The sequence below is a fragment of the Ascaphus truei genome, chromosome 5 (genome assembly GCF_040206685.1).
Source record: "Ascaphus truei isolate aAscTru1 chromosome 5, aAscTru1.hap1, whole genome shotgun sequence".
Classification (NCBI taxonomy): domain Eukaryota; kingdom Metazoa; phylum Chordata; class Amphibia; order Anura; family Ascaphidae; genus Ascaphus; species Ascaphus truei.
This window is the reverse complement of record NC_134487.1, coordinates 169,301,926-169,322,156: the sequence shown is the minus strand read 5'-3', so window position 1 is coordinate 169,322,156 and position 20,231 is coordinate 169,301,926.

Below are 20,231 nucleotides of genomic sequence, written 5' to 3'. Positions count from 1 at the left end.
ATCCAAATTCATTCATCTTTTTTTTGCACTTTCACCATTAATCCTGGATCCAGACTGTAGTTTGTTTTAGTTTTTTATAGGTGCACATATTTCTAAATGTACAGATGTAACAAGACTTAGGGACTTATTTACTAAACCTTGATAAATGACTTACAGCACTATAAATGCCCTCATAGTGTAATATTGCCTACAGTATGTAACTATTCACAAAGCTCTGGTAACAGTGCAATATCGCACTAAAATGGCTTTTATAGTGATGTAGCCAGGTTCCCCCCTGTCAGGGCTGACCCCCTCCTCCCTTTCGGCAGACGCTGTGTGCGAGGGAGTGAGGGGGGGCCGGCGCGCGAAGGAGCGATCCCTGGTAGCTAGGGACGCAAGCGGCGAGCAGGCCGGTTGCCGGGGACGCGATCGGGCCGTCGCTAAGGCCGCGATCGCGTTGCTACCGGCCCGGCGGCTCGGGAAGCAGGGCGCCGCCATGTTAGGGCTGTTGCGCATGCGCAGTGCCCCAACCCAGCGCGGGAGGACCAGATAGCTCGCGCATGCGCGAGATGAGCATGCGCGGGGTTTTGCAGCCACGCAGGCAGTCAGGATCCGGACCAGATAGGGGTAAGAGGTGGATGCAGGGGTCAGTGACCCTCTGCATTAGGCCAGCAGCCCCCGAGGTCCCAGTTAGGTCCTGAGTCATCTAGTAGCTTGTGGAGCTTAGGGACAGGCCCTAGATAGGGACACTGCCCCATTTATTGGCTGAATAGACAGGGACACAGTGTTGAAGCCGTGCGGCCCTGTGAGGTGGGTTCTGGGCTCAGGACACCACCAAAGACCCTGCGACAAGGAGTGACATTGTTCGCGCTGGACATTCAACCCACGCGGTGTGGAGGACCACGTCGGATCGTGCGGATTTATATCGCGGTACCCGTGGCTGGAGCCCGGGCAGGTAACCTGCAACTCACGTGCACCAACCAGGCCTATCACCCAACATAGTGGCTGCGCAGTCACACATACACATGTACAGTGATATTTGACTTCGGGAGCACGAGACATTTGGGTGGGGGTTACTGGACACAGGGTGGGGTCACATTGTGGGTGCTTAGCGTCCGCCGTGACGCCTAGAGGTGATAGCGTCCGCCGTGACGCCTAGAGGTGATAGCGTCCGCCGTGACGCCTAGAGGTTATAGCGTCCGCCGTGACGCCTAGAGGTGGTAGCGTCCGCCGTGACGCCTAAAGGTGGTAGCGTCCGCCGTGACGCCTAAGTGTGGTTAGTGTCCGCCGTGACACCCAGTGTGGTTAGCGCCCGCCGTGGCGCATGATGAGGTTATGCTGTTATGCTGTTATGATGTTATGATGTTACGTGATATGTGTGTTTCCCTGCAGTAAAGCAGTCCTGTTTTATATTCGGTAGTGTTGTGTGGTTGTTTCCTGTGAGGGCCTCCTCCCACTCCGTTGGGATCCCTCCCAGGTGGAGGCGTTGCACCTAGAGATGTATGATATGTATGTACCCCAGGTTCCCCAAGCGGAGGCTTAGGCTCCTGAGAGCCACACAGGTTGCACAGCAAGTAGTAGCGGCGGTATTCATAGGGAACACCCGTTACATTTGGAGGCGCTGCTGAGATTCAGACCTGGGGTGCCCGAACTCAGTAAAAATGTCGTTAGGTTACACGTTACCTTCCCGCCAAGAGGTGTACACGTGGGCGGTAAAAAGGCAAGTCCCGCCCTCACAAACCCTTGCTGTAGGACAAGTTCCCGCCAATGCCTCATCCTATGAACTATGTTTAATCCTAATGCAGTACCCAGGCTTAGAAGATGCCAGAATCTTGGGTCGCCGCTCCGACCCCGACGGGTCATGGTGCACCGTATTAATCACTGGGGGATGTGAATTGTCGCCACAGCAAGGCCCATCCAACTTGCGTTTCCACGGGGCCCTCAGCTCAGGGTGTCCTGTTATATATCCTGAAATGCCGATAAAACCCGAACCCTGTAGCCCCAGTGCAGACCTGCTAGAGACTAGTATGCGCATGTCCCTGTCCCCACCAGAAAGTGTATGCGGGGATGAGGCCAGTGTATTATCCTGTGCTAATTGTCGCTCAAGCAGACGGAGCTCCAGCCCCAGTAGAATGGGAGAAATCCAATTACTAGCCCAGGCCATCCAACAACTGGGTAGGCCCAAGCACGAATCCCCTTCCCCTCAGCCATACCGCAAGTTAAAGCTCTTTTCAGGGGTAAACCCTACTCCCACTGGTGAAGAGGCTTTTGATGTTTGGAAGGAATATGCTTCACAGGTACTGGAAGAGTGGACCTGTCCTGATGAGGTGAAAAGACAACGAATCATGGAGTGCCTGCGCCCGCCTGCGTCCACTACCATCAAGATGTATAAAGATCAGCATACTGAGGTTACCGCACATCAGATGATGGAGTCGCTTACCCGGGCATATGGTAAGGAAGATGATGTGAGTGAGTTATGGACTAAGTATTACAATCTCCGCCAGAAAGAGGGGGAAGACCTATCCGAGTTCATACAACGGATCCAATTGCTCTTTTGGGAGCTACGTTCCCGCCAAGTCATCAAGGCCTCAGAAGTAAATGAGTATAGGCGCACTCAATTCCTGCGGGGAGCCATACCCACGCACCATATCGTGGTAATGATCAGATGCACGCTACAGAAGTGGGACCCCCCTACTCTAGAAGACCTACTGGATGAGGTGAAGGGTCATGAGGCCTATACTAGGTTGCATACGCCCAAGAAGGCCAAAGACCCTCGCAAGGATGAGCCCAAGGAAGCAACAGTGCCCAAGGCAAAGGGAAGCAAGAGCGGTAAGGATACGGCCACCCCGGAGGTGCCTAGGTCCGCTCCCAGGTCACTTGACGGTCCGGGTCCCCGCCCAGACTTTCGTTGCTTCAACTGTGGCGAGCAGGGCCATGTTGCAAGGAACTGTTCGAACCCCACTAAGGCCCAGACCTACACCGTGACCGTGCGGAAGGCAATCTCGTCCCTATCAACCGTACCCGAGGATGTTGCCGAGGAGTCGGGGAGGCCTTCCACGGAGGAGACACCCCCGGCCGATGCTTACTGCCGAGTAGGGCCCACCGCTGTAATAAGAGTCGTCGTGGAGGGGATATACTCTTCAGCACTTCTGGACACTGGATCACAAGTGACCATCATCTACCGTCCATTCTACGACCAGCACCTCAGCCATCTTCCCTTGCAGTCAGCCGAAAAGATGAAGTTATGGGGACTGAGTAAAGATGATTATCCCATAGACGGAATAGTGGCGGTCAAGCTGGATATCTTGCAGTTGAACACTAACAAGTCGCATCCCATGCTGGTGGAAGCTTTGGTCTGTCCGGAGGCTCGAGAACATCCCAGTGCCCCCATCATACTAGGCACGAATGCAGATATTGTGAGGTCGGTGATTCGCTCATTCCTACAAGAAGCCGGCGAGCTACCGTTGTCATCCCTGAATATAGCCCCTGGCCTGCGGGAAGAATGCTATAGGGTGGCGTATGAGGAAGAGTATGGTGAAATCTTTAATCAAGAGCGAGGGTTATTGCAGATTCCACCAGGTGGAGTGAGGCACGTGACAGCGCTGATCAAGTACCCCAGTCGGCACGAACACGACCGATACTTCTCGCTGGAGACCCTCCCCGAGTCTGAGAATCAGTGGGGATACCGAATGATACCTGAAGTACGGGATTGGCCATCTACTGTCCCCAGGAAGATTACCGTGTCTATCCAGAACATGTCTCTCCATACCGTGCCGCTGGAAGTAGGACAAAGGTTGGGTAGAATTTATCCTGTGGATCCTGTAGACGACCCAGTGACCGTTCACACTGCCCGTGTGGGAGAAGAGGCCGAGGCACTACAATTCGACTTCGGAGAGTCTCCCCTGGAGGAAGCATGGAAAGAGAAGCTACGTGCTCAGTTGAGAGAGAGACGAGATGTGTTCTCTACTAGTGAGATGGACGTGGGATGCAGCAGAAGCGCTCAGCACACGATTCGTCTGAATGACGACACGACATTTAGGGAAAGGTCGCGCCGCTTAGCTCCCAGAGATGTGGAGGATGTGCGGGGTGTCCTGAATGAGATGGAAACGGCCGGCATAGTGACCGGATCTCGGAGTCCCTATGCCTCACCGATTGTGGTGGTACGAAAGAAGAATGGGTCTGTTCAATTGTGCGTGGACTACAGAACATTGAACAGACGTACTGTGCCTGACCAATACACGCTACCCCGAATAGAGGAGATCCTCAGCGCACTGTCCGGAAGCCAGTGGTTTAGCGTGTTGGACCTTCGATCTGGGTATTACCAGGTTCCGATGAGCCCCACTGATCAAGAGAAGACGGCGTTCGTCTGTCCTCTAGGATTTTATCAGTTCACTCGGATGCCCCAAGGTATCTGTGGCGCTCCAGCCACTTTCCAACGGCTTATGGAAAAGACGATTGGAGATATGTGTCCGCGTGAGTGTTTGGTCTACCTAGACGACATAATTGTGTTCGGAGCCACCCTTGAAGAACACGAGACTAGGCTGATGAAAGTGTTGGATCGCTTAGGGAAAGAAGGCCTGAAGCTCTCCTTGGATAAGTGCCGCTTCTGTCGAACATCGGTCACTTATGTGGGTCATATCGTGTCCGCAGACGGAGTGGCCACCGACCCGGCCAAGGTGGAGGCGGTGGTGAATTGGCCAAGACCCGAGAATGTGATAGAGCTGAGGTCATTTCTCGGGTTCTGTGGATATTATAGACGATTCGTGGACGGATACTCCAAGAAGGCAGCTGTGCTGAACGATCTGCTGAAGGTCTATCCAGAGGAACCCAAGCAGAAGAGGACCCCCCCAAGGACCCCCTTCGGGGATCGGTGGACGCCCACTTGTGAAGAAGCATTTAAGAGGCTGAAGAATAGTTTAACAGAAGCTCCCGTTCTAGCATATGCTGACCCGGAGAAGCCTTACATTCTGCACGTGGATGCCAGCCTCAACGGATTGGGAGCTGTGCTACACCAGAAGTACCCCACTGGGCTTCGTCCTGTGGCATATGCAAGTAGAAGTTTGACTCCCAGTGAAAAGAATTATCCAGTTCACAAATTGGAGTTCCTCGCCCTCAAATGGGCCATATCTGACAAACTACATGATTACCTATATGGGGTCACCTTCGAGGTCCGAACAGACAACAATCCGCTGACCTATGTACAAACCACGGCCAAGTTAGATGCGACCGGTCACAGATGGTTGGCCACCCTTGCCAATTACCAGTTTTCTATGAAATATAAGCCTGGACCTCTCAATATAGGAGCCGATGCTCTATCTAGGAGATCGGGACTGGGCGAGACCGCCGACGATGGCCCGTGGGAAGAAATTCCAGGACCAGGAATGAGAGCTATGTGTTCCACTGCTGCTATTGTAAACGACCGAGTGGCATTCTCCGAGCTACGAGTAGTGGATTCTTTAGGGTGTCGACCTCAAGCCCTTCCAGAAGCTTACTGCCACCCCGATGGCATGGGTCTAACACAAGACGTTATCTTCACGGTGAAGGAACTGGTACTAGCACAGACACATGATCCTGCGGCTAAGGCTGTCCGAGAGGCCCTACACAAAAATGACTCTTCACTGGTGAAACGGGCTCCTTGCGAGGATGTGAGTCTTCTCATGAGAGAATGGGATAAGTTTGAGATGAATAACGGCCTACTCTATAGGGTTGTTCAATTCCACAATCATCCTGACCGTCGACAACTATTTCTACCTCGGCGTATGCAAGGCCTCATTTTAAGATCACTACATGATGATCATGGACATTTGGGGGTAGATAAGACCTTGGGGTTAGTGCGAGACCGGTTCTTCTGGCCTAGAATGCGGGAGTCAATTGAACAACACTGCAGAAAATGTCTACGGTGCATTCATAGGAAGACCCTTCCCACCCGTGCTGCTCCAATGGGCCATCTCAAAAGTGCTGGGCCTATGGATTTAGTTTGTATGGACTTTTTGTGCATAGAGCCAGATTCAAAGGGTATAGGAAATGTGCTAGTAGTGACAGATCACTACACTCGCTACGCTCAAGCCTTCCCCACGAAGGACCAGAAGGCTACCACAGTGGCTAAAGTGCTGTGGGAGAAGTATTTTGTGCATTATGGTTTGCCCAGCAGGATGCACTCTGACCAGGGACGGGATTTTGAGAGCAAGCTGATCAAAGAGTTGCTAACACTGTTGAACATTCAAAAGTCCAGGACTACTCCCTACCACCCAGAGGGAGATGCGCTCCCTGAAAGATTTAATCGGACATTGCTGGACATGCTAGGCACTCTGAAAAATTCCCAAAAAGGAGAATGGAGTAAACATGTTGAGGCCTTGGTGCATGCCTACAATTGCACTAGGCACGAGTCCACCGGATACACCCCATACTTCATGATGTTCGGGAGAGAAGCCAGACTGCCAATCGACATCCGCCTACGGGTATCTACCGACGGGATACCCAACATGGCTCATTATCGATATGTGCAGAGACTCCAGGACAGTCTGCACCGTGCCTATCAGTTAGCTGAAAGAGCCACCGCTCGACTGAATGCCAATAATAAAAGACGGTACGACCACAAAGTACGCTATAGAGCGCTCCAACCGGGAGACGCAGTTCTCCTACGCAACTTAGGGATTCCAGGCAAGCACAAGTTAGCTGATCGCTGGAGAGAGGGGCCTTTTCAAGTAGAGTCCCAAATGCCGGGCCTCCCTGTTTATCGCATACGTGACGTGAATGGCAGAGTAAAAGTCTGGCACCGAAACCACTTGTTACCTATCTCCCAACTGGGAGAAAGTGAACCTGAAACAGAAACAGTAATGAACGACAGTGAGCCTGAAGAGTCTATTGAGAATCCAGGGCCCACAGATGAGACAATTCAGGATCCTTTGGAGGGAACATCCAAACAGAGACTGGTGGGCACCTCCCGAAGGAGCAACAAGTAAGGGGCCGGCTGACAAAGTACCTTCATCAGAATTTTCACCAAGTAATCAATCATTAGATCCTACCACTCCGAGTTTTGTGCCTCAAAGAGACAATGTTCAGTTGCAAAGAGACTTTCCCCAAACTGGTTCACCCTCTGCCAGAGAGTCTAGGCCTCAAGCCTACGATGGTCTGTCTCAAGAGGAAGAAATGGAGACTGAGACTCGCAGGAGTCAGCGAGTGAGACGCCCTCCCACTAGAGTGGCTTATGATTCATTAGGGGCACCTCACTATGAGTCTCAGCAGCAAGCTAAAGCCAAGCTAGCCTCAGTTATAAATATGTTTGTTGAACTGTACAATCTCGTTTAGAGTAATCGTTAAGTTGTACTTTAACACTGCATTTTTTATTATATAATTTTTGTACACTGTTGGAAGGTTATGTGGTTCAAGCGAGGACGTTGGAGTTCTCACCAGGGGGAGGATGTAGCCAGGTTCCCCCCTGTCAGGGCTGACCCCCTCCTCCCTTTCGGCAGACGCTGTGTGCGAGGGAGTGAGGGGGGGCCGGCGCGCGAAGGAGCGATCCCTGGTAGCTAGGGACGCGAGCGGCGAGCAGGCCGGTTGCCGGGGACGCGATCGGGCCGTCGCTAAGGCCGCGATCGCGTTGCTACCGGCCCGGCGGCTCGGGAAGCAGGGCGCCGCAATGTTAGGGCTGTTGCGCATGCGCAGTGCCCCAACCCAGTGCGGGAGGACCAGATAGCTCGCGCATGCGCGAGATGAGCATGCCAGCCCCCAGGGTGCATAGGGGCAGGGACACCTGACGCCAGGGAACCAATAGGGCTGAGGGATTTGCCTGGGGAGAGATTGCTACATTTCGCGGGGTTTTGCAGCCACGCAGGCAGTCAGGATCCGGACCAGATAGGGGTAAGAGGTGGATGCAGGGGTCAGTGACCCTCTGCATTAGGCCAGCAGCCCCCGAGGTCCCAGTTAGGTCCTGAGTCATCTAGTAGCTTGTGGAGCTTAGGGACAGGCCCTAGATAGGGACACTGCCCCATTTATTGGCTGAATAGACAGGGACACAGTGTTGAAGCCGTGCGGCCCTGTGAGGTGGGTTCTGGGCTCAGGACACCACCAAAGACCCTGCGACAAGGAGTGACATTGTTCGCGCTGGACATTCAACCCACGCGGTGTGGAGGACCACGTCGGATCGTGCGGATTTATATCGCGGTACCCGTGGCTGGAGCCCGGGCAGGTAACCTGCAACTCACGTGCACCAACCAGGCCTATCACCCAACATAGTGGCTGCGCAGTCACACATACACATGTACAGTGATATTTGACTTCGGGAGCACGAGACATTTGGGTGGGGGTTACTGGACACAGGGTGGGGTCACATTGTGGGTGCTTAGCGTCCGCCGTGACGCCTAGAGGTGATAGCGTCCACCGTGACGCCTAGAGGTGATAGCGTCCGCCGTGACGCCTAGAGGTGATAGCGTCCGCCGTGACGCCTAGAGGTGGTAGCGTCCGCCGTGACGCCTAAAGGTGGTAGCGTCCGCCGTGACGCCTAAGTGTGGTTAGTGTCCGCCGTGACACCCAGTGTGGTTAGCGCCCGCCGTGGCGCATGATGAGGTTATGCTGTTATGCTGTTATGATGTTATGATGTTACGTGATGTGTGTTTCCATGCAGTAAAGCCAGTCCTGTTTTATATTCGGTAGTGTTGTGTGGTTGTTTCCTGTGAGGGCCTCCTCCCACTCCGTTGGGATCCCTCCCAGGTGGAGGCGTTGCACCTAGAGATGTATGATATGTATGTACCCCAGGTTCCCCAAGCAGAGGCTTAGGCTCCTGAGAGCCACACAGGTTGCACAGCAAGTAGTAGCGGCGGTATTCATAGGGAACACCCGTTACAGTACTATAACACTTAAGCTAAAACAAGCCATACGATAAGCCAAAAAACACCAGAAATCGCATTTTTTGCCAGAACCTGCTATTCACTTAACTGTGATAAGCATATAGTACTATAAAAACTTGCAATATTTTGGCGCCAGCTAAGGGCTAGCGCTAAAGGAATTGCAAGATTCATAAACTGAGTTTCTTTTAGTTTTACTGCACAGGATTGATACGGGAAGCCTGTGGGTACCCCCTGGAGACCCGTGGGGACCCCCGGAGATCCAGGGGTCACTGTGGACTCCCGTGGGTCCCAGCAGGTACCGGGTGTTCCCGCAGGCAACCACATCTCCAGGGGGCCCCGTGAGCCCCCACATCTCCAGGGGTCCCCACATCTCATGGGGTCCCTGCCGACCTCCAGTATAAATTCTGTGCAATACAAATAAAATTGCAACCAGTTTCATTACCTTAGCAGCTAACCACTAAGTAACGAAAGGGTTAACTAGCAGGCACTGATTTGTTGTGGGTAGAGGGTGTGGGTGAAGCTTGCAGTTGCCCTTGTTGGGTGTTTAGGCCTTGTGGGAGGATGGCAGTAGAAGTTAACCCCTTAATTACCTTAGCGGTTACAACCGTTAAACTAATGGTCACTAACTCGTTAATCACGGTTAGCACGGTTTGAAACTGCTATAATAATTAAGTGGTTAACCCCCTCCCCCGCTACCCACCAGGGAGGCCTAACGACACTCCCCAGATCAACTACCCCCACCCGCTACCGATTGATTAGCACAGTGTTAAACCATGCCCCAATATGGGCATGGATTGCCACACTGACAATGAATGGGCAACCTAAAAAAAAAACAGCCACAAAATAAAACACATTTTATTTAAATAAAACAAGCATTTTACAATAAACCAATTGATTGGCACATTGGTACACTGTGCCTATTTAATATGGGCATGGTTTGCCACTATGGCAGTCAATGGGCAACCTAAAAAAAACGAACCACCAAAAATACAATACATAACAATTAAATAATAACAAGCATTTGGGGGGAAATGCATTGCTTGTCACTTTGCATATCTATACCCTTAAAGAGGCATAGATAAGCACTTTGGCAGTTAAGGGGCATCCTAAAATAACACATAACAAAAAATATAATACATACAGTAACAATAAAATAAAAAACATTTGCCTAAAAATGCATTGCTTGTAGTACCTTGTGACAGCTTCCATATTTTTTAAAGGATGTGACATCCCTTCCTTTAAGATGATGTCACATTCTTTGGGAAAACAATGGAAGCTGTCACCTGGTACTACAACCAATCAGATTGGGGATGTACCATGTGACGAGATGTCTCTTTAATCAAGATATGATCATGAACTTCTTGGCATCGGCTGTTTGAGGAGCATAGCGTCGAGGGTCAAGAGTTGGTGCTTGCATAGGACGGGGGTGAAGATATCAAAGGTGAGAAACACGTGGATTGTATTTTATTTAATTGCGGATTTTTTTGGGATGCCCATTGACTGCCAATGTGTTTATCTATGCCCTTTAAGGGTATAGATATGCACAGTGACAACCAATGCATTTTTTCCCAAATGCTTGCTTTTATTTAATTGCTATGTATTGTATTTTTGGTGATTGTTTTTTTAAGGTTGCCCATTAACTGCCATAGTGGCAAGCCATGCCCATGTTATATGGGCATGGTGTACCACTGTGCCACTCAATTGGTTTAATGGCCTTTTTCTTTCTTATTGAAATTTAATGTATTTTATTTGGTGCATATTTTTTTATTTGAGCTTGCCCATTCATTGCCATAGTGGTAAACCATGCTCATATTATGGGCATGGTTTACCACTGTGCGAATCAAATGGTTTATTGTCAAGTGCTTGTTTTATATAAATTTAATGTGTTATATTATGTTCCTGTTTTTTTTACATTTTTTCGCTTGCCCATTCATTGTCAGTGTGGCAATCCATGCCCAATTTGGGGTTTGGTTTACTACTTAGTTTGGTTAATAACCACTAAGGTGATTAGGGGGTTAGTGGCCATTAGTTTTTTTTTTTTTATTGTAATGTTGCTGCCCACAGAGGATGGAGAGGATGGGGAAGAAGATGAGAACGGCCTTCATCGTGGCAGGTTTAATTTTTAATGGGCACCACATAATGGGACCTGTAATTCGGGAAGCCTGGATTCCAGAGGCTGGAATCAATACGATCAGGAGACCCCCTGCTTCCATACACTATTATTAAAATGAATATTTAAACTGCACAATTGCCTGTAAGAGATGTGCATGGAGATGCAGTTCTCTCCGTGCAGCTTTCCAGGCTGCGGTTTAAACAAACAGTTTCAGTGTGATAACACTTAGAAAAAGAAAAAATAACAAGTAGTATGAGCTTGCATTTTTTGACTGCACTTTAAAAAAATGCTGTTTTTTTAGTGAATACCGTTTTGACATGTTTTAAAGTTAGGTAAAACAATGCAAAGTCGCTCACCAATGCACTTAAATTACCGAGGTTTAGTGAATAGGTCCCTTAGTGACTGTGAGAAACAAAGTGTAAATCCCTAGCTGTTTTTTGCATTTTGCAGATGCGTGACTGTGATTGAGCCGTTAATGAGCTTTGGATGCATAAATGGAGTTTAGTGGCAGCCGTAGTACTCTGCAGTAATGATAAGTGGCATTTTTGTGCTAGTGTGTGTATTTAATCTACTGTAGATGCAATGTAACCAATCCCTTTTTCCCGTTCATTTTATATGATATGATATCCCATTCATTTCAATGTAATGCTCCACTTATTCCCATAAAAACTTTAGATAACTAAAAAGTATTTTTAAAGTATTATTTTTTTTGTTAGAGTACAGTAATTGACAGTTTAGAGATAAATACAGTAACAAAAACGCAATAATACAGTCTTGAAAAAAATACACTCTTCTTCAACCGACATCTTTGTACTGTCTCTTGTGTAGTTCACCTGTAAAATAATTGTGTGATTGTTATTTATTAATATTCGGGAAGAAATAGATGCACGAATTACACTGTGTGGAACCAATAAACTACATGTGCCTGTACTATGGAACCAAAATGGAACGTATATGCATGTCATTGAATTTCTGCACATGCGTGTTCTATGGAACCTGATTGAAACTATCAATACATGTAAATATTACACAAGAATCACAACATTGCAGTTACAGGTTTTCAGTTTTATTTGTGAAACTCTCATAGTGTAAAAGTATAATAATGTTTGTCTCGATGTGCCTACTCCAGTAAGAGTAGTAAAAAAAAGGAAAATATTAGAGTCATTGTGCATATAATTGAATATGATGTGCAAGTAATAGAAGTTAGTAAAAAAAATTAAAACTGTTAGTAGTGTAAATCAGATCAAAGGGACTTATTCACTAAACTTTGATAAGTTCATTATAGCACCATACTGTCACCATATTGTGGGCATGGCTTACCACTGTAGCAATCAATGACTGTGTGGGGTGGGGGTAGTTGCCACAGGGAGGGGGTGGTAAGGCCTCCTGGGTGGATATTGGGTGGGGGTTAACCCTTAATTACTATAGTGGTTACTAACCGCTAAGGTGATTAAAAAGGTAATGGACAGTAGTTTCTTTATTTTTGTAATGTTCCTGCCCACAGAAGATGAGGACGGCCATCATCATGACAGGGGTAAGTGCAACTTGAATTTACTTTATGCTTGCTGGGTAATGTTTATTTTTAATGGGCAAATGCGCTATTATGTTGATCTGAATGATAGGAATACCCATTATGGTACTGTATGTGTTGAGGGGGAGGTGGGAGTAGAGGAGGTTGGTAGTAGTGTTGTATTTTAATGTTTATTTGGGGTAGAGGGGGTGGGTGAAGGGGGTACTTTGCCCAGGGTGGGTGGTTAGGGGTAGCGGGAGGGTTTAATCCCTTCATTACCATAGAGGTTACCACTGCTATAGTAATGAAGGGGTTAACTTCTCCCACAACCTTCCTGGTAGGCCTAACCACACACCGTGTGGTCCTCATTCACCCACCCTCTCTACCCCCAATAAACCAGGTACTGTGTCTTAAACCCTTCATTGCCTTAGTGGCTAGCCGCTAAGGTAATGAAGCTGTTTTAATGTAAATTTGAATAGCAGCAGGGGGTCTCCTGAGATGAACCGCATTAATTTCAATCTCCTGGACCCCATGCTTCCCGAGTTACAGGTACAGGTACAGATTAAACTGTCGGTTCTGGCTCTCTGACCTTGAGGGTCCCGCACGGCATCCTCTCCGTAGCAGCAAGATCCCAGCGGCCAGATTTATTTATTTATAAAATGTTTTACCAGGAAGTAATACATTGAGAGTTACCTCTCGTTTTCAAGTATGTCCTGGGCACAGAGTTAATATGGCAAATAATACATGGTTACAAATACAGTTACATAAATGAACAGGGTATACATTATATACAATATATTGCATGCACAGTTAGAGAAGATATATATAATAGGCTAATGTATCAGTTACAGACCAGATTAAAATGTGAGAGAGCCTTAGTTTTGAAAGCACTTAAACTGGTGGTGGATGTGAGAGTCTCCGGTAGGTTGTTCCAGTTTTGGGGCGCACGGTAAGAGAAGGAGGAGCGGCCGGATACTTTGTTGAGCCTTGGGACCATGAACAGTCTTTTGGAGTCAGATCTCAGATGATAAGTGCTGCATGTGGTAGGGGTGAGGAGCTTGTTCAGATAGACGGGTAGCTTGCCCATAAATTATTTGAAGGCAAGGCAAGACAGGAAAGGTGAACTTTGCGCCTAGACTCGAGTGGTAACCAATCTAGTTCTTTGAGAATTTCGCAGTGATGTGTGTTGTAGTTGCATTGGAGAACGAAACAACAAATTGAATTGTAGAGGGTGTCAAGTTTGCCAAGGTGGGTTTGAGGTGCCGAGCCATATACTATGTCTCCATAGTCGATAATTGGCTTTAGCATCTGCTGTGTAATACGCTTTTTGACCAGGTAATGACCCATCAGATTAACACAGCGGGGGTCCCTGTGTTTTAATGGGACTTGCGCTATGTCAATCCTACCGGGCTGCATCTGTCTGTAAGAGATGCGCACTAAGAGATAGGCTGAATCAGTCACTCAATCTGGCGCCTCTATCAAGCAACTGTGCAGTGTTTATTTTATTGTAATAACATATTATTGTAGGAGGGTGTCTCCGGAGCTGAACCACATTGATTTCATTGCCGGGGACCCCATGCTTCCCGAGTTACAGGTCCTGGTATGGGGTGCCGTTATCCCTCCGGTTTGTTTAAATCTCCCGATCACATGGGCAGTGATGTGGGAGAATTTAAACATGGCTGCTAGGATACTGGCACCCCATAACGGGGCATGTAACGGTAAACAGGGGGTCCCCAGACCTGAAATCAATATGATTCAGCTCCAGAGACCCGCCGATACAATAATATGTTATTAAAATAAAATAAAAGCCGCACGATTGCCTGCTAGAGGCGCGCAGGTAGAGTGACTGATCCAATCTATCTCTTAGTTCACGTCTCTTACAGACATTTGCATTCTGGTAGGATTCACACAGAGTGAGTCCCATTCAAACGAATGAACACCCATCATGCTGGTAATTATATGTAGAAAATGAAAAAAATTGTTAAAAATGTAATTGAACATTTAAAATAGATGGAAGGCATATAAAATTAATAACAGGAATCAATAATATCAACTGTTAGAATGGCGAATAAAATGTATTTACTGCAGCACATAGGCAGCATTTTCATCTGATTAAAGTTTGGCAATAGACAAGAAAATGTGCTGGACTTGGCATGATGTAGATATGCATAAGCAAGTAGGGCTTTTTGCTATGATATCAACTTTATTTATAATAACTCATTGTTTTCCAACCTACGATTAGACTGTCAAGTTTCACTAATTTGGGAAGTAGTCTCATTTAAGTTTAGCATCCATAAGCACTAATAAAAGTCAGCATTATTGCATTAAGATGTCAATCACTTCCAAACCATTAAATTCTGAATGTTGTTTCTTGGCAGCTAAGGTATTGGCACTTTGGATGCAATTAAAGAAGGAATTTGGGTTGTCCCCACAATTACCAATACAACGTCACTCTAAGGATCTTTTGTTTTGTTTGTTTGTCTCTAGCTGGTTCAACAATAAAGGAACACTTACCCTGTCTCCCCCTTTTTTTTGTACATGGATGGGAACCAGAGTGTGCCAAGGGCCGATTCGCATTAATATCAGTTCTGGGAACCCTCTGGTTCCTGAGATGCTTACTGGGAAAAGTGCTGCTGGTTCTTCCTTGCATTTAAATTTCCCGCTTGATGTGGTATCTCTTAAACTAAGGGGTCCCCACAGCTGAAAATAGTGTGTTGCAGAACTAAGGACACCCTGATTTCAATTCATGTAAAATAATAGTGTAGCCATGTCTCCCTCTGAGCTCCCTCTTGGCTCCCCCTTAACTCCACTGCAGCCAGGGAACTGCGGTGCGTGCGGGTGCCGCCGGAGTCAGCAGCAGACCCACGGTTAGGCAGAAGAGGTGCGGGCAGTATGCAGGGAATGCTCCGGCACACCGGAGGCTCCGCAGTGGGACACCGATAGGGCGGCGACATTTTGCATGCGCATTGAAGAATTGCACATGCGCACTGAAGGCTTGCACATGCTCACTGAAAGCTTGCGCAGAGAGGCCCCAGGTGCGGCAGCCATTACCGATAGGCGCGCACATGTGCAGTCTGGGATACTAGCGGCGGCCATGCTAGGTAAAGCTCCGCAGGGGAACAACAACCCTCAGCAGCCATTTTGGCTGCAGGATCAGCTGGTCCGCGACAGCCAACAGGGAAACAAATATCCCCTGCACCAAGACAAATACATTTGGCGTGCTTCAGAGGCCACGCCAGTCAGAGCTGGGACACGGAAGGGTGAGGGTGTGTGCAGGGTTTCAGTAGGGCCCTGCACTAGGACAGAGATCCCCTTATAGGCCCCAGATGGGCCCGACTCCTCCGTAAGCTTGTTGCTGCTACAGGGACAGGCCCAATAGATAGGGACACTGCCCCTTTAGTTGCAAAGTGTCAGGGACACAGCAAGACGCTGTGCAGTATCTGCGGCCTGTGACCAGAACACCAACAAATTAGAAACTCTCTTCATGGTGGGACACTTCAGCGGGAGTCCACCCCACACATAGGCGGAGGCTTTGATGACCACGATGTCGCTGGATCAACAGATCCCTGTTTGCTCTTCAGCCATAACCAAGTGCTGGAGGACCTGGGCAGGTACCTTAACAAGTACACCAACAACACTCTTATTGTGGGCAGTGCAGTTGCACACACATTGGGTGGGTTGGCTCCTGTGGACACGGGGTGGTTAGGTGCCCAGGGCACCTCAGTACTTTGGGGGGAAACCCCACCAGGATGTGGACAAGGTGGTTGGGGGCACTGTGGGGTTACGACTGTCAGAGGCCTACGTTATACATGTTATGCAGTTATCTATGCTCTGATTTGTGTTCAGTAAACCTGATATATATGTATATATATACACACATAAAAATCTATTCGTAGCCGGCACACACATAAACATTAGGAAATCCAGATGCTTGTCCCATAGAAAATCATAAAAGATGTATATTACCAGATGATGGTCCAGTAAGGAGAGACAGCACACACGGGTAGAAATGCAAAAGTGTATTAAAACACAAAAACCAACGTTTCGGTTCCTACAAACGGAACCTTTCTCAGGGTCATACAGTGTTAGAATGAGGACCACTGCAACTTATACCCCCACCAGTGCACACAAATCATACAATCAACCAATGAGAACACTTCTCAAAACCCCACATGACACATTAAATGGTAGCTAAAACCCAATGTGCCAATTGCAATATATGTTCTTACTATGTCACTTAGAAAGATAGCCCTGATAGGACAGTCAGTGTTTATCCAGACTCAATTAGAATCGTGGCAACGCCTACCATTAAGGACTCAATTAAAAGACTGCTGCTCCGTGTTTATCATGTACTGGAAGCCAGGAAGATCCATATGGCACTTATGAGACACCGTATTGTATAAAGAGCGCATGTGCAGACTATAGCGTCCCCTGTAGTCATGGAAACCCGCCATGTTATGTAAGGGAAAGCCTCCTGAGTATGCGCAGTTCAAATGCCATGTTTAATACAACCAGGTACAGCGCGCGAACCTCGCAGCGTCCCTGATTGTCATGGCAACCCACCCTACTAAGGAAAGTTTAACCTATGCATATGCGTGGCTGACAGCACCGCAAAAGGCAAAAGCCAATGGCATACGAAGCATGATAATTGTGCCTAACTCAAGTGTATCAAAAGCGTCCATAGCAACGAAACCGTGCCCCATATACATCAAATAGCAAACACAGATAATAGCACAATCTATGAGTAGGTTAGACAAATCAAAAACAAGCTATCGTGACCAGTATGAACACCAATGCATGAAACACATATCTTAAAAGCTTTAAAACCGTGGGAATAAGATTAGAAAGGGCCACCCTGCAAGCATCAATGATGATATAAACAGACATAACATGCTGTCAGTCTAGTACTCACAGCACACTGCACACACTCACAGCACACTGCACACACTCACAGCACACTGCACACACTCACAGCACACTGCACACATTCACAGCACACTGCACAGACTCCCAGCACACTGCATACATTCACAGCACACTGCATACATTCACAGCACACTGAACAGACTCACAGCACACTGCATACATTCACAGCACACTGCATACATTCACAGCACACTGCACATACTCACAGCACACTGCATACATTCACAGCACACTGCACACACTCACAGCACACTCCACACACTCACAGCACACTGCACACATTCACAGCACACTGCACATACTCACAGCACACTGCATACATTCACAGCACACTGCACATACTCACAGCACACTGCACACACTCACAGCACACTGCACCCACTCACAGCACACTCCACACACTCACAACACACGGCACACACTCACAGCACACTGTACACACTCTCAGCACACTGCATACACTACACACACACACACACACACACACACACACACACACACACACACACACACACACACACACACACACACACACACACACACACACACACACACACCACACTTCACACACTCACAGCACACTGCACCCACTCACAGCACACTCCACACACTCACAACACACTGCACACACTCACAGCACACTGCACACACTCTCAGCACACTGCACACACTACACACACACACACACACACACACACACACACACACACACACACACACACACACACACACACACACACACACACACACTCACACTCACACTCACACTCACACACTGCACACACTCACAGCACACTCCACACCCTCACAGCACACTGCACACATTCACAGCACACTGCACAGACTCCCAGCACACTGCATACATTCACAGCACACTGCATACATTCACAGCACACTGCACATACTCACAGCACACTGCACACACTCACAGCACACTCCACACACTCACAACACACTGCACACACTCACAGCACACTGCACACACTCTCAGCACACTGCACACACTACACACACACACACACACACACACACACACACACACACACACACACACACACACACACACACACACACACACACACACACACACACACACACACACACACACCACACTTCACACACTCACAGCACACTGCACCCACTCACAGCACACTCCACACACTCACAACACACTGCACACACTCACAGCACACTGCACACACTCTCAGCACACTGCACACCCTCACAGCACACTGCACATACTCACAACACACTGCATACACTACACACACACACACACACACACACACACACACACACACACACACACACACACACACACACACACACACACACACACACACACACACACACACACACACACACACACACACACACACACACACTCACACACACTGCACACACTCACAGCACACTCCACACACTCACAGCACACTGCACACATTCACAGCACACTGCACAGACTCACAGCACACTGCATACATTCACAGCACACTGCATACATTCACAGCACACTGCACATACTCACAGCACACTGCACACACTCACAGCACACTGCACCCACTCACAGCACACTCCACACACTCACAACACACTGCACACACTCACAGCACACTGCACACACTCTCAGCACACTGCACACACACACACACACACACACACACACACACACACACACACACACACACACACACACACACACACACACACACACACACACACCACACACACACACTCACAGCACACTCCACACACTCACAGCACACTGCACCCACTCACAGCACACTCCACACACTCACAATACACTGCACACACTCACAGCACACTGCACACACTCTCAGCACACTGCACACCCTCACAGCACACTGCACATACTCACAACACACTGCATACACTACACACACACACACACACACACACACACACACACACACACACACACACACACACACACACACACACACACACACACACTCACACACACTGCACACACTCACAGCACACACTCACAGCACACTGCACACACTCTCAGCACACTGCACACCCTCACAGCACACTGCACATACTCACAGCACACTGCATACACTGCACACACGCACACACACACACAGACACACACACAGCACACTGCACAGCATACACTCATAGCATACTGCATACACTCACAGCACACTGTACACACTCACAGCACACTGCATACATTCACAGCACACTGAACACACTCACAGCACACTGCATACATTCACAGCACACTGCATAAATTCACTGCACACACTCACAGCACACTGCACATACTCACAGCACACTGCACACTCACAGCACACTGCACATATTCACAGCACACTGCATACATTCACAGCACACTGTACACACTCAAAGCACACTGCACACACTCACAGCACACTGCATACATTCACAGCACACTGAACACACTCACAGCACACTGCATACATTCACAGCACACTGCATAAATTCACTGCACACACTCACAGCACACTGCACATACTCACAGCACACTGCACACACTCACAGCACACTGCACACTCACAGCACACTGCACATACTCACAGCACACTGCATACACTCACAGCACACTGCATACAGTCAGCACACTGCACTCTGCACACACACACAAACACACACACACACACACACACACACATGCTCACACTCACACTCACACGCACACACACTCACAGCACACTGACACACACACAGCACACTTTACAGCACACTGCATACACTCATAGCACACTGCATACACTCACAGCACACTGCACACACTCACAGCACACTGCACACACTCACAGCACACTGCACACACTCACAGCACACTGCATACACTCACAGCACACTG